This window comes from Protopterus annectens, chromosome 3.part0 (genome assembly GCF_019279795.1).
Source record: "Protopterus annectens isolate FY-2018-M chromosome 3.part0, PAN1.0, whole genome shotgun sequence".
Classification (NCBI taxonomy): Eukaryota; Metazoa; Chordata; order Ceratodontiformes; family Protopteridae; genus Protopterus; species Protopterus annectens.
In genome coordinates this window covers 1,748,683,533-1,748,697,639 of record NC_056731.1, presented here as the reverse complement: position 1 = coordinate 1,748,697,639, position 14,107 = coordinate 1,748,683,533, and the positions used below count along the sequence as shown (strand labels likewise).

General features: G+C 38.4%; 1 protein-coding gene across 4 annotated transcripts in view; it reads right to left on the bottom strand.

Annotated features, from left to right (window-relative positions):
• PAG1 (phosphoprotein membrane anchor with glycosphingolipid microdomains 1) overlaps window positions 1-14,107 on the bottom strand; it is a 1,294,572-nt gene that overhangs the window by 331,149 nt on the left and 949,316 nt on the right. The window lies entirely within an intron of this gene.

The following is a 14,107-nucleotide window of genomic DNA, read 5'->3' as shown; positions in this document are numbered from 1 at the left end:
AATGCCTTGACAATAGTAAACCTGTATGCTATAGTGCAAACATTTTTTTCTTTTCACATATATATGCTTTCAAATATTTCTCATAATGCATTATACTGATTTGAATCAAAAACTTTACTTAACCTACCATCATTTTAGCTTGAACATCTCTATATATTTAACTGTGGAGCTTTTCTCCCCGGGCCTCCACTGAAAATGGACCTACGTCCCGCCGGACACTCCTGGTCAACAAATGTAAATAAATGAATAAATAAATAAAAAATATATCATCTAATAATTCTCTAAATATCAATAACAAATTTTGAACTCTTTTTCCTTTTATTCCGTATACATAATCATTTATAACTTTACATACTCTCTCCCGCATTTTTTTTTGTATAATTTTCATAAAAAATGTTATAGTCCATGTTATTCAGTACTATTGGTCTCCAGTTCTGTATCTCAAATTTATCACCTTTTTTTTCAAATAAAGTTGACTAAACACTACATAATTCTTTATACCTAAATTATCTGTCTAGCCATTTATTTAATACCATTAGAAATGTTTTTTTTTTATTTAATGTCATATTTTTTTACATCTCATATTCTATTCCATCTGGACCTGCTGCTGATTTTAATACGTATCCCAATTTTCTTTTCTAGCTCCTCATTATCTTTATCCAAAAATGTACCTACTTTTTATTTCTTAATACTTATTATTCATTGTCCTTTAAATAATATGTTAATATATTCTTTAACAATTTCCATATTTTTCTCTTGTGTATTTTGTATTCTACCTAATGTGCCTTTCATTCTTCTCATAATACTTTTATTCTATTTAATTATTTTACTCAAATATGGTGCAATTTCCTCTTTTTTCCTGCAAAAATATTTTTGCTTACATAATAGATATTCTATTTTTTTCTTATTTAACTCATGTAATTCTTGTTATTTGATAAAAAAACAAACTTTTGTAATTCTTTTCAAAACTATCAATAGTATCATAACTTAATGTCTTATACTTTTTTCTCTTTTTGTTTTTTTCCCATATTAAATAACTCCTTTTATACTTCTGTTTGACGCTCAACCACCATTCAGATCATTATCAAATTCTCTCATTTCTGCATGATCCTGCCATACCTCCAATATATCAGCTTTATTTTATCATCCCATTTCACCTCATTTTAAACCCTTCCATATTCTTATATACTTGGAATCCAAATTGCCCAGTGATCTGAAAAACCTTTTATCAGCACTCCTTCTTTTGTTATCGCCATCTGATTCTTTTTTAGTTCCTTAATTATGGGCTGAAAACGTTTTCTTTTAGATATGACAGCACTTGAATAATCATTGTCAGAACATACAGTACTGCTTTTATCTTTGTAGATGATTTGGCCCATGCAGTTTTCAATACTAATTCTTTATCTTGTGTTGATATAAATCTCGCTATCACTATCACACCTCTAGGTATATTCTTACTTGGAGATGAAGCAAGTGATCTATGTGTCCTTTCAATTCTGTATGAAAGGGCTTCTGGAATGTCTAAAATACATGGTAGCCAAGAAGTGAAGACACTCACCATGTTGTTTCCTTCAATGTTGGCTGGTAAAACAAATATCTGTATGTTATTCCTATGTGACCTATTTTCTAGGTCTTCTTGTTTATTTTGGAGAACAGTGTTATGTTTCAAAAGAAATTTACTATTGTTTTCTCCCTCCTTCCATCGACATCATTAAGAGATTGTTCGATATATGAAATCTGAGATTTCTGCAGTTGTAGTTCTTTATGTATTAAATCAATTTGTTTTGAGCATTTCTGTTCAAAGACATCTATTTTTGCATCCATTTGTCCAGTTTTAGTGACATCACTTGTACATTAGTTGTCAAGGATAAATGTTCTTTCTTGAGTGAAGAATCCATGGAATTATTCTTAGAGTGGCTCACCCTTCAGTCTGAAATGCTGGTATATGTTGTCAACAGGTTTTTGACAGGAAAATTTCAGAAAAAGTATAACATTTTTTAAAATAATCCAAGAATATAATTTAAATACCCAACATATGTAGAAATAAGTCCATTAAGATTGTTTTTGAATATGTCAGAAATGATCAAAGTGACACAGCTAGACGAAACTTCTGCTAGTCAGTGCACATCTTGGCCACCCCCCCCCCCCCAACTGATGCAGTGTTCTTGGCCTTAGAGAGATCATTGAGGACCTTTTCCCTAGTGATAGTAGGGGCAGTTATATTTGATGTTAATTCCTGAAGGTAAAGTTGGAGCTGAATTTGATGGCCAGTAGGTTTGCTATATCTTTTGCCTCTATGCAGGTGGCTCCACTAACAATGAGCACTGCACACAATTGTGTATTGCCTTTGAGGTTGCAGACATAGCTAAAGAATGCCTTATTGTTGTTCTTGGCCTGGGAGGTCAACTTTACCTCAACTTTGGCTTTAGTAAACTTTATTTGGGACATGGGGCTTTATTTGCCCTTTAATTAGTGTGTTTTTATTTTGTTGGGAGACCTTTTATCCTGCTTGATGCTGCACCTCCTAATTTTTGCCACAACTTTCTTCCTTCTGTTATACACCCTACTGATGTTGTGATTCCACCAGGGTGGCTTGTTTTTGAGTTAGTTCTGTACTTCTTCCTGGTGGGTACAGCTGCCTCTATGCAGCTATTAACATACTTGTATTGGGTTTCTGTGAACAGTTCCATGTAGGCAGCAGTTTTCTGAGTGTTTATGAGGGCATGAAATTTTGCCAGGCTATCACTTAATAGTAGGATGTTAGCCTTAGAGTAGCTCCTGAATATTCCTGGGTTAGCTGGGGTTCCAGATTTTATTTTTATTTCAAAGAAGACCATTTTGTGGTCTGACCTTAATAGAGAAGAAATTACATCTCTTGTTAGTGTAGTGACAGTCTGGTCCAGGGAATTTGTCTTTACAACATCCAGGAATCACTGTGCCTGTATGTTTGGTGACATATATGATTCCCATTTAATAGTAGGGTAATTAAAGCCACCCATGACTATTGTATTAGGTTGAATGGTGAGTGTTTCCAATAAGTTTAAATAAATGGTATGGGTTTCCTGGGTCATAGACGGAGATCTATTGCTTACAAGTTAGTGGTATTGAATTTTGCCTATGGTAATTTGAATGTGTAGAAGCTCAAGTGCATTCTCTTGTTTTAGCAGTCTTGAGGTATATTTCCTTATTTTTGATGCAAATTGAGACACCTCCACCTTTGGTCCCTGTATGTGCAGTAGCTGGTCTAAATGTCTGGAAGGTGTTATAACCTTGCACTGTCGGTGTGCTGTCCATGGCTTTAAACCATGTGTCGGTGACGACACAGATGTCAGCATTCTCTAGAGTGAAGAGAGCTTCTAGGGAGTAGAGTTTTATTTAGACTCCAAGCATTGAGCAATAACACCTTTAGATTGTCTTAGTTATGATTTACTATGTCAGAAGTACTTTCAGGTTGGCATTGCCTAAAAAAAGGCATTATTGGGGAAAATGTTTTAGTTAATATTCAAAAGCCTAGAGAGGAGGAAAGCAGACCATCCCTGGCAAAGCAGTGTGGTCTGTTGACCATCTCCTTTCATGCTGACAAATATTCCACCCCATTAGTATGACACCAGAAACTAAGCCAATTATTAAAGTTAGTCATCTTTTGCTCATATTGTGGCATCATCCTTGGAGAAGGTAAAATGCTGCTCAATGAAGGCTCATACCAGCCTGGGACACATATTTCAAAAGTTCCATGATGTCTTTCTTCATATAGTCGAGGGAGGTACGTCTCAGGTCATTTTTACCCACATGAAGTATGACTGAGTCATACTTGTACTTGTGGTCCAATGACCTGAGTGCATGCATAATGTGGCAGATCCTGACCCCTGATAAGCAACTGTCTGTGGCTTTCTCCATACTCATCCTGGTGAGAGGGACATCAGTTTGTCTCACAATGGACCTCCAATGACTAGAATGTTGGAGTACATGGTGGCTTGCCTTATGGGCTTAAAAGTAGAGGCTTCATCAGATGTAGCTGTATTTGTTGATGTGGTTGTTGTTTTGAAAGAGTGCATTCGGGCCTGATGAGGGTATTTGTTATGTGTATTTCACTTATGAGGTCTTTGGGGTTTAGGAAGGTTATGTTTAAGAGCCTCAGTATATGTGGGTTTATGTGTCTGCTTTGTATTATTTGTGATGGGTACAGAGTGTGTACTACTGGCAACCTTATTGACATTAGGAGTGCTTTTATGTGAGAGCTTTGCCTCCAGTGAAATTGTGTAAATACACATCTCACATACCATATCAGTTTGTCTGAGAATTAATTGTCTGTCAGTAAACATGAGGCGATTTCAACATTGCCTCAGGATCCCCAATCCATCAAGCTGCTAATGAAGATATTGAGAAAGGTCATATCCATGGCAACAGATCCTTTTTTATTGACTAGACAGTCAGAGACAAAATATAAAGTTGACAGGAATATCGTGGTGGTGGGGGGCAGTGCTTGTCAATCAAACTAGATGTAGCACATGCAAATAGGTATTGGTAAAATGTCAATGTTGCTTTTACAGGAGAAATGTCAACTCAATGTCAAACTGTACTGATTCTTTTTTCCAAATGAGAATTACTTTTCTTTTTAGTTTCCAGTACACAAATTCTGGTATAGAACATTTTAATTCCTCTGTCTCCTCTTTATTCCAGTATTTTTTCTTTTGAGCCACACTTCTTTTGTGGCATTTGTTTTATTTATCTGTCGTTAGATTTTCACATTGATGCTTTAGAATTTTCTTAATCAGAGACTAAATCCATTACTATGGTAAGAATGGGACATCTGTCTTTTTATGTATGACCAAAGTGATATCTTATTAATTTGCTTAGCTTGACGATCATTCATGCCAGGCACTCGCTGGCCCTCTTTCAAAGTGAAAGTTAAGGATAAAGCTTATGTCATTAAAAATGTCCAGACTAATCCTACAATATAAGTTTTGCAGTCAATTAAATGCATTAGACAAGTTGCAGATTACTGGTCCTCCTTGTATCAACATTCAACTGTATGCCATAATTTTAGGAGATTTTTGTTTTTTATTACTGATAAAGTGGAAAAAAGTAACAGGGGTGGCAACATTAAAGTTGTTTTGGAATTAAGAGAAACAAAATGGCAATTAAGATTAAATGCCAAAATCTTTCCAGGTATCAACGATAATATATCTATTGCCCCCCTTTTAAAATGAAAATCTATAAATATATAAACTTGTACAGGGGCTGTTTTATGTTTTAATGTTTTAATGTTTTGGTACAGCACTTAATATGAATTTATATGTTTATTTAGTTATATGCTTTTTACTCATTATGAGATTCTTTCATACTGAATTGTATGCTTACTTTTTATGAATGAAGCAGTTTTAATTTTGTAAGTGTGATGTCATGAGATTTTTTTATATAAATAGGAAGTAATGTATATTTTCTGTGACTCTGATGAAACCTAAGATTGAGAGGTGAAAGCGCGAATAAAGCATTGTTCTTCACCCTACTACAGTGTGTTTTTTTCCATATTTCTGTTGTTTTTGGTGTGTTGGTTTTGTTCTGGTTTCGCCCCGTGTGAGGTGAATTTTTCATTTTGATTTCTTCCAACTTGTTGGATAAATTTTTCATTACAGCACTAAAAAAGTGAAGCATCATCTATCTCTCAGTCTTGTTCCTAGTATTTATTTTGTATTTCTTGTAGTGTAAATGTCATTTTATTCCTAGATAGTCAAACCCTTAAATGAAGAAAGAATGTATCATTTTACAGCAAACATCCGTCCAAGTTGAAAGAGCAGCATACTTATATACCTTGCTCCTGTGATACATAACTGGTGGGAACCTTGTGCTACTCCAGACCTAGACTTAATATGCAAATGTATTCTCTTGTGGTTTATCTCAAATCTACAGCTTTCACAAAACGCAAGTTACTTGGCAACTAAGTCAAGCAGCCCTTATTTGCAATCAGAAATGATATTTCTTACTGACCTTGACTGTCGTTGTGTGTTTTTTTCTTTCATACCACTGCTTATATTAAAATGTTTCTGCAGCATTCACAGAGACAATAAAAGTGTCTGGAGGTGCAGGAAGATAAAACAAGAAAAGAAAGCAGAGCTCTGTCTCTTGTGAGTCAGACAGAAATTAGAACACGTCAATTAAGGAGTCAAGTATAAATTAGAACAGGTCAGTTAAGGTTAATCATCTGTGAACTGAGGGGCTGGAGCTAGGAACTAAACCTTCTACTTAAAAGGGAAAAGTGAGAATACCTTTCCACGGTTGAAGTTGAACTGCCACAGAAAGAAACAACAAAAACCAACGGCAGACAGACAAATAAGGCTGATACAACAAAGCGTTGTATATTTAGGTATGAAGGCTGAAACAAAGCAGCGCTGTCCACAAAAATATCTTGTTTTCCATTAAAAGCAGAGTTTAATTCTCCAAAGTTAAAAAGTAGCAATAAAAAGTCCCCTGTCTTTTACAAATGATATGCGCTTTCAAATAATCTTCTTCAGATCATTAAGAGACATGGGACACCAGTTTTACTTATGTAGAAGTTACTTAAAAATATGACCAATGAAAATTCATATGTTTTACATTTCATCCAATAAGTTTTCATATTTGCACATTGTATTCAAAGGCTATTAGAGCCAATGGAAGTGCCCTATTGCCGACACGCCTCCGTACTGCTTGGATGTGAACTTGTTTCCTTCATTATGGACTTCCTATATTAAAATTAGTTAAAAGATTAATGAAAAGGAGCAGCTAGTCTCCAATCACCCAGGTACTGAAATCCAATCACTTTCAGAGGTTCTTCAGCCTATGTAAGGATCCTTAGACTGTCTTGTTCTTACGTCGGCCAGTGCTAAACTGCTTTTACTGCATAGGCAGTTTTAGGAGGGTAACACTAACCAAGCTTGGTTGTCATTCAGCTCGTACATTAACAATTAATTTTTTTTTAATATCCACCTTACTTACTCCCATGTGCGCACAATCAGTGAATAATCTTTCTCCTTTGGTTCCAAAACTGGGGATTAGGAGACCGATCAGCAGTTGATACTTCAGTATATCGGCTTTAGGATACCTGCTCCGAATGCAGTAAATTTCAAATTATATGTGATGAAAATGCAAAGCATTAGGATCACACACAAAAAAAGATTATTCACTGTAAGAACCTCTGAAAGTGATTGGATTTCAGTATCTAGGTGATTGGAGACTAGCTCCTCCTATTTGTTAATCTTTTAACTAATTTTAATATAGGAAGTCCATAATGAAGGAAACAAGTTCACATCCAAGCAGTATGGAGGTTTGTTGGCAATAGGGCTCTTCCATTGGCTCTAATAGCCTTTGAATATGATGGACAAATATGAAAACTTATTGGATGAAATGTAAAACATATGAATTTTCATTGGTCAGACTTTTAAGTAACTTCTATATAAGTAAAACTGGTGTCCCATGTCTCTTAACGATCTGAAGATTATTTGAAAGCGCTTATCGTTTGTAAAAGAAAGGGGACTTTTTATTGCTACTTTTTAACTTTGGAGAATTAAACTCTGGTTTTAATGGAAAACAAGACATTTTTGTGGACAGCCCTGCTTTGTTTCAGCCTTCATACCTAAATATATGACACTTTGTTGTATCAGACTTGTTTGTTTGTCTGCTGTTGGTTTTTGCTAAACCTTCTATTTAAAGGGCAAAATAAAACATTCCAGAGCTTTACTGGAAAGGCTCACCCAGACTCTGCTACAGTTTGCTGTGAAGGAAAGGTTAGTTTGCTTTTTATTGTTGTATTTATTATTACTTTATTGCCTTTTTTCTATTTTGTATACTGTGATTTGTTTTCTTTACACTGAGTTTTACTTGTATTCTGCTTTTAACTGCATATTAAAACTTGAAAAGAGGCCACAGCTCTGTCTCTTGTGAGTCAGACAGAAAATTTTCCCACCCTCTAAACATCACTGTCTTTCTAGTTGCCTGCCTCTTATGTTAATTTGACCATATATCTCATTTCCTCTCTGTTTTTACTGGCTGGTGTGAGTAAGCACAAAATTATCATTTTGTGAAATCACTCCTCTTCAACTATTTAAATTTATTGGCCATCGTACTATATTCCATTTTTACCAGAATGCAAAAGTGACCACCCCCTTTCAGTCTATCTTGCTGTTTTAAAAATAGTTACTCTCCACTAAAACTTAACTTTTTAGACAGGTAACATTTAAGTCACCTACTTTCACATTGAACTCCTCTAGTGCATACTGCAGTGTTTAGTATAAACCATTTTTTTCATCTTACCTTTAAGCATCTACTGCAAGACCACCAGTTACTGGAGAGCCCACATTCTGCCTCTCAGTTGTCATCTTGAGATTAGTGCTTATGTTTTCTCCTGGTGAAAGAAGGAGTGCAGTTGCATTATTTCCTGGAGACTGCTGATCACCAGAAAGCTTAATAAGTGCTTTACAGATGACAGCTTGGAATCTGTGCTCATATTCTGATCCTGGTGAGACTAGCAGCAGAGTGTATTGATTCCTGACTCTTTCTGATTGGAGAGTGAGTGTCTGTGCTTAACGTACCTGATTGGTCTGGTTGCTATTCGACGCATCTACCAGAAAAAGGCTACAAGCCTGCAGACCCTTGCATCTTCTGGGACAAGACTGTGGATCACCAAACAGGCCGTGGCCTGCTTCTCTTCTTGAGATTGGTGCTAACATTTTATTTCTGGTGAGAGAAGAAGCAAAGAGTACTGTATCCCAACACAGTGAAGCTGTGCTGAGACCAGCATTAGTAGTAGCCAGACAGTAGCCATTAATGCGACTCCCCTCTTTTCACCATTCTTGACAAGCTAATTCTTTATTTTTCAGTAAGTACTGCTTGATTTCTTCCTAACTTCAGAATATCTGCCTAAATACTTCATCCTTAAATTTTCCAGGTCTATATATTAGTTTCCCCTCAAGTGTTTGGCAGTGCTTTGTACAGACTCAGACACCTTGAGTGACATTTTTCCTGTAAAAGGAATATATAAGGACACAGCTCCAGTACTCAGTAATAATGACATTCTTCCTGGCATGTCTAAAGGTCAGTTCTCTGTGCTTTCTCCTATTAACCTGGTGAACTTGGGCATTCTGAGGTAGCGTAGCAACTGCCTTATGTATACAGACAACCTTCTCTTCTTACCTCCCAACACTCAGACTTGTGAGAGATGCACTTCCAAATTGGAATCCATGCTCTCTCAAGCTAAGACTGGAATAGCTGGTCAAGAGGAGAAGGTCAACATCTGCACCACATCACATGCAACACATAGCCCTCCAGAACACCCACCAGCACAGTTCTTACATAAAAACACAAACCACACACCCACCTTCACAGAGGCTCTCAATAGAAATCTATCCAAACAGCAGAGACCTCCAAGGCAGAAATGCACTCAACCACCACAACACAACACAAACCACAAGACACACAGCTCACCTACACAGTGTGCCCCTCAACCTAAGCTCAAAAGGCAAAACAGCTTGTCCAATACACTAATCATAGGTGACGCGATAGTGAGGCACACTGATGTCCCACTCACTAGGTTGAATAAGGAGAAGGTAACAGTCAGCTGTCTATCAGGTGCCAGAGTCCGACACATAACACATGCACTCGGGTTACTCCACAACAAGTTCAAGTATGACTCTGTCACTGTCCATGTGGGTGTGAATGACTTGAGATGCACCTCCCTGGACTACATGAAAAGAGACATGGAGGAGCTCTCAGAATATGTGCCCCAGGCAGGTATGACCCTAGCATTGCCCAGAATGATACCACAGTACAAGTAGAAAATGGCTGACTTTAACAATTGGCTAAGTTTCTGGTGTCATTCTAAGGAGATCCAGTATCTGTCTGCTTGGGATGACGTGATTGATGTACCTCGATGCTTTGCCAGAGATGGCCTGCATCTGTCACCCCTGAGTTTCTGAATACTGGCTTAGGCTCTTGCCACTCCTATAGTGCCTTTTTAGGGGATGTTCCAAAGACTAAATTACCACTGTAACAGCTATAAATAAATGCAATCTGAGATGACCCATCTGTACCAGCTGCTCAATGCTAGAAGTCTAAATCTCAAGATGCACTTGCTTGAAGCACTCCTCAAAATGGAGAACATTGACATTTGTGCAGTAACGGAGACCTGGTTTAAAGCAGAATGCACCCTTGCACTACCAGGCTATAACTCATTCTACACCTTTTGGCCCCAGAACATGGACTGAAGCTGCAAAGGCAGTGGTGTTCCCATATTCATAAAGGATATGCACACCTCCATACTAGTAGCCCAGCACAATGCATCTGAGATACTTCAGGTACAACTAACATTGGGTAAGATGGAGATTCAGGTCGTAGCCTGCTACAGGTCCCCAACCATGTCCCAAGATGTTCACTCTATGTTCCTAAGCACCCTGGAAACTATTAGGGTCCAACCCAACACTGTCATACTAGGTGACTTCAAATACCCCTCCATCAACTGGGAAAACTACTCATGCACCAATACACTGGCCCAACACTTCCTGGAACTCATCAGTTCCAGTGCCTTGGACCAGCTCATTCTTACGACCACTAGAGGAAGCAACATCCTTGACCTGGTTATTGCTAACATAAGCAACCATTGCTCTACACCAGTAGTCAATTCCTCCCTGGTTAGATGCAACCACAAACTAATCACCATGAAAATCCACATATCACCCACACCCCCCACAAAGGTAACCACCATAAAAAACTTCTCCAAAGCTGACTTTGGGCTCCTAAAACCAGAGGTGGCTAACTTCATGGCACCCATGTCATTGGAAAATAGACGCATGACTGCCGAATCATACACCAATGCACTATACAAACACATACATAATTGCATGGAACTAGCCATACTCAACAGAACCAAGATGCTCTCCTCGAAAAAAAGGGAAGCCAATCTGGTGCCCCCTGCCATTAATAAACTCTACAACAGAAGGAAGAAACTGTTGCAGAAAAAGGTGAAGTCCCAAGCCTGGAAAAACTATTTTATTAGACTCAACAAAAAGTTGAGATCCCTCATCAAAACCTCTAAAGCCAGCTATGAAGGCAGAATTGTGTCAGACAGTAAAAACAACCACAAAGCCTTCTACAGTTATATCAAGAATCTCCATGGCAATACCCAGGTTTGCTCTGAGTTACTGCACAATGGTACCTCCTATACTGAACCAACAGATATTGCTAACATACTGGCTGTCAGATTCAGTGCCAACTTTACCCCTGTCCCCTCTCAAAGGACCAATCACAATACCAGAAGAATGCCAGGGACTCAGCATTACTGCAGCACAGGTTAAAGCTGTATTGTCCAAGGCCAATAATACAGCTTCCATGGGACCAGACAATATCCCTGGATGTGTTCTACATGAACTACAAAGTGAACTGGTACCACATATGTGTGCCCTGTTCAATCACATCCTGACCTCAGGCTTTGTCCCAACCAAATGGTGCACTGCTACAGTCATCCCTCTCCATAAAGGGGGAGTGACTACTACAGACCCTGGGAAGTTTTTCCCTATTAGCCTGATGAATCTGATATGTAAGGCTAAGGAGTGCATCATCATGGGCCTAATTAACAAGAATATATCTCACCAGACCTCTGTACATTAATCACTCCCCTTCATTTCACACTACAACCTCATTCCATATACACCATGCATACTCCCAAACGTTTATATCCCCTAGCCTCTACGTCCTCAACAATACTTTCCTCTTCCCCTACAGACTCATATCACATGCTAAACATACCTCTCCTATCTATAATACCTCTATCTCAAATCTTACTACCCATAAACGTAAAACTAAGCAAACTAAATATTCACTCTCCCATATTTGTCACTTAATCTCTACCCTTCTCTCTGGGGATATACACACAAACCCCGGCCCCTCCCCCTCGCACAATTCAACCTCCCCATCTCACTCACCCTACTTAGCAGGTAGGTCCCTCCACTTCACAGCTCTAAATGCCCAAAGCATCTGCAACAAAATCCCTAACCTCCATGCCTGGCTTCTCCATAACCAACAAGATATTCTATCCATCTCTGAAACCTGGTTGAAACCTCATATAAAAGACTCAGAACTGATTCCACCTAACTACTGTATTCTTAGAAAAGATAGAACACATAGGAAAGGAGGAGGTGTCGCTCTCCTTTAGTCATCACTTCTAGTGACCCCCTACTCCAAACCCATCCCTACATTTGACAATGCTGAAATAATCCTAGCCCTCCTCCACATAAATACACATAAACTTATCTATATAGTCATCTTTTATACCTGCCCCCCCTGGAGACAATGTCCAAACCCTTGAAGATATTCTCTCCTGGCTTTCTACCAACATTACTAATGAAACTATTATTCTGGGTGATGTTAATGTTAACTGGTCCACAATTCAATCTCCAACCAACTCTTTAAATATAAATCTTTATAACTTCACTCAACGTATTACCAAAACAACTAGACCTTCCAAAGACTTACACCATAGGAGCACCCTGGATTGGATTCTAGTTTCACATCCTCACTACATCACTGATAGTGGCACCATTCCCGACTCACTAGGTGACCATCTTTCCACTTTCACCCACCATCTTCCCTCCTCCCTACAACAAACCCACATCTATACCTCCACTCGGTGTCTAAAAAACTTCAACCCAGATGAATTCTTAAATGCACTAAAAAGAATAAACTGGAACCCACTAAAAACATTATCCGTTGAAAAAGCTGTTTCCTACTTCAACACAATCTTCTTAGACTTGCTAAGCTCCTTTGCCCCCTGGAAAACTAAACTCACCAATTACAGCCCCATCCCATGGTTAACTAAGAATACTTTACTCATTATGCAACACCGAGATAAAGCTTGGAAACGCTACCATAAAACTAAAACCACCACCACCCTCAATGAATACAATACTCTCCGCAATAAAGTAAAAAAAATATCTCAGACAGCAAAGCCTATTTTACAACACTCCAAACCAACCATAATACTAACCCCAAAAATTCTGGGATAGAATCTCCTGTCTCCTTAACCCAGGTAAGAAAGAAAAGCCCTATCCTGACCCTCATGCCTCTGACCTGACTCTAGCATCTGACTTTAACTCATTCTTTAATAATTCCATGGCCAAACTTACATCATCCTTCACTAGCAATAATGCATCTCCATCCCCACAAACACATCCACAGATCCCTCCTTCCTCTAGTAACTCCAGCCCCCAACCTCCTCCCTTCTCCATGAATTCTATCTCCATGTCTACTGTAAAAAACTACTCCTAAAAATGAAACCATGTTCTAATGCTCCAGATGAAATACCCTCCTATTTCCTAAAAATAGCAGCAGAAGTCATTGCCTTCCCTATCTGCATTCTAATAAATCGATCAATTTCAGAATGTCATGTTCCCCATCTTTGGAAAAAGGCCTTTATTATTCCACTCCATAAAGGAGGCAACAACAATGACATCCCGAATTTCTGACCTATCGCTATCCTATCCCCTATTTCTAAACTCCTTGAAAAATGTGTCCACCTTCAACTCCTACCCTATCTCTTAAACAATAACCTCCTTGCTCCCAGTCAGCATGGATTCCGACCAGGCCATAGTACCACCCCTGCCCTTCTCTCTTTCCTAGAGACCATAAATAAGGCCCGTGACACTGGTCATATTGTATCTGCCCTCCTTTTAGACCTATCGAAGGCTTTTGACTCCATCTCTCACAATCTTCTCATTACCAAACTTTCAAAACTAAGCCTAACCCCCTCCTCCATTAACTGGTTCACTAGTTACCTATCAAATAGGTAACAAGTGGAAAACAGCTATATCACCTTTCCTAGATTCTCCCACAGGGGTCCCCAAGGCTCAATCCTAGGTGCCCTTCTATTCAATATCTTCATAAAGGACTTCTATCATGCCATCCCCAATACCAACCTCATCCAGTATGCCGATGACTCCACTATAATCTGTTCTGCAACCTCAACTTCCTCACTAGTACAATTAACTCAGGAAGCCTTCCTTTCTACAGAACAATGGATGCCTCCATTATAATCTGTTCTGCAACCTCAACTTCCTCACTAGCACAATTAACTCAGGAAGCC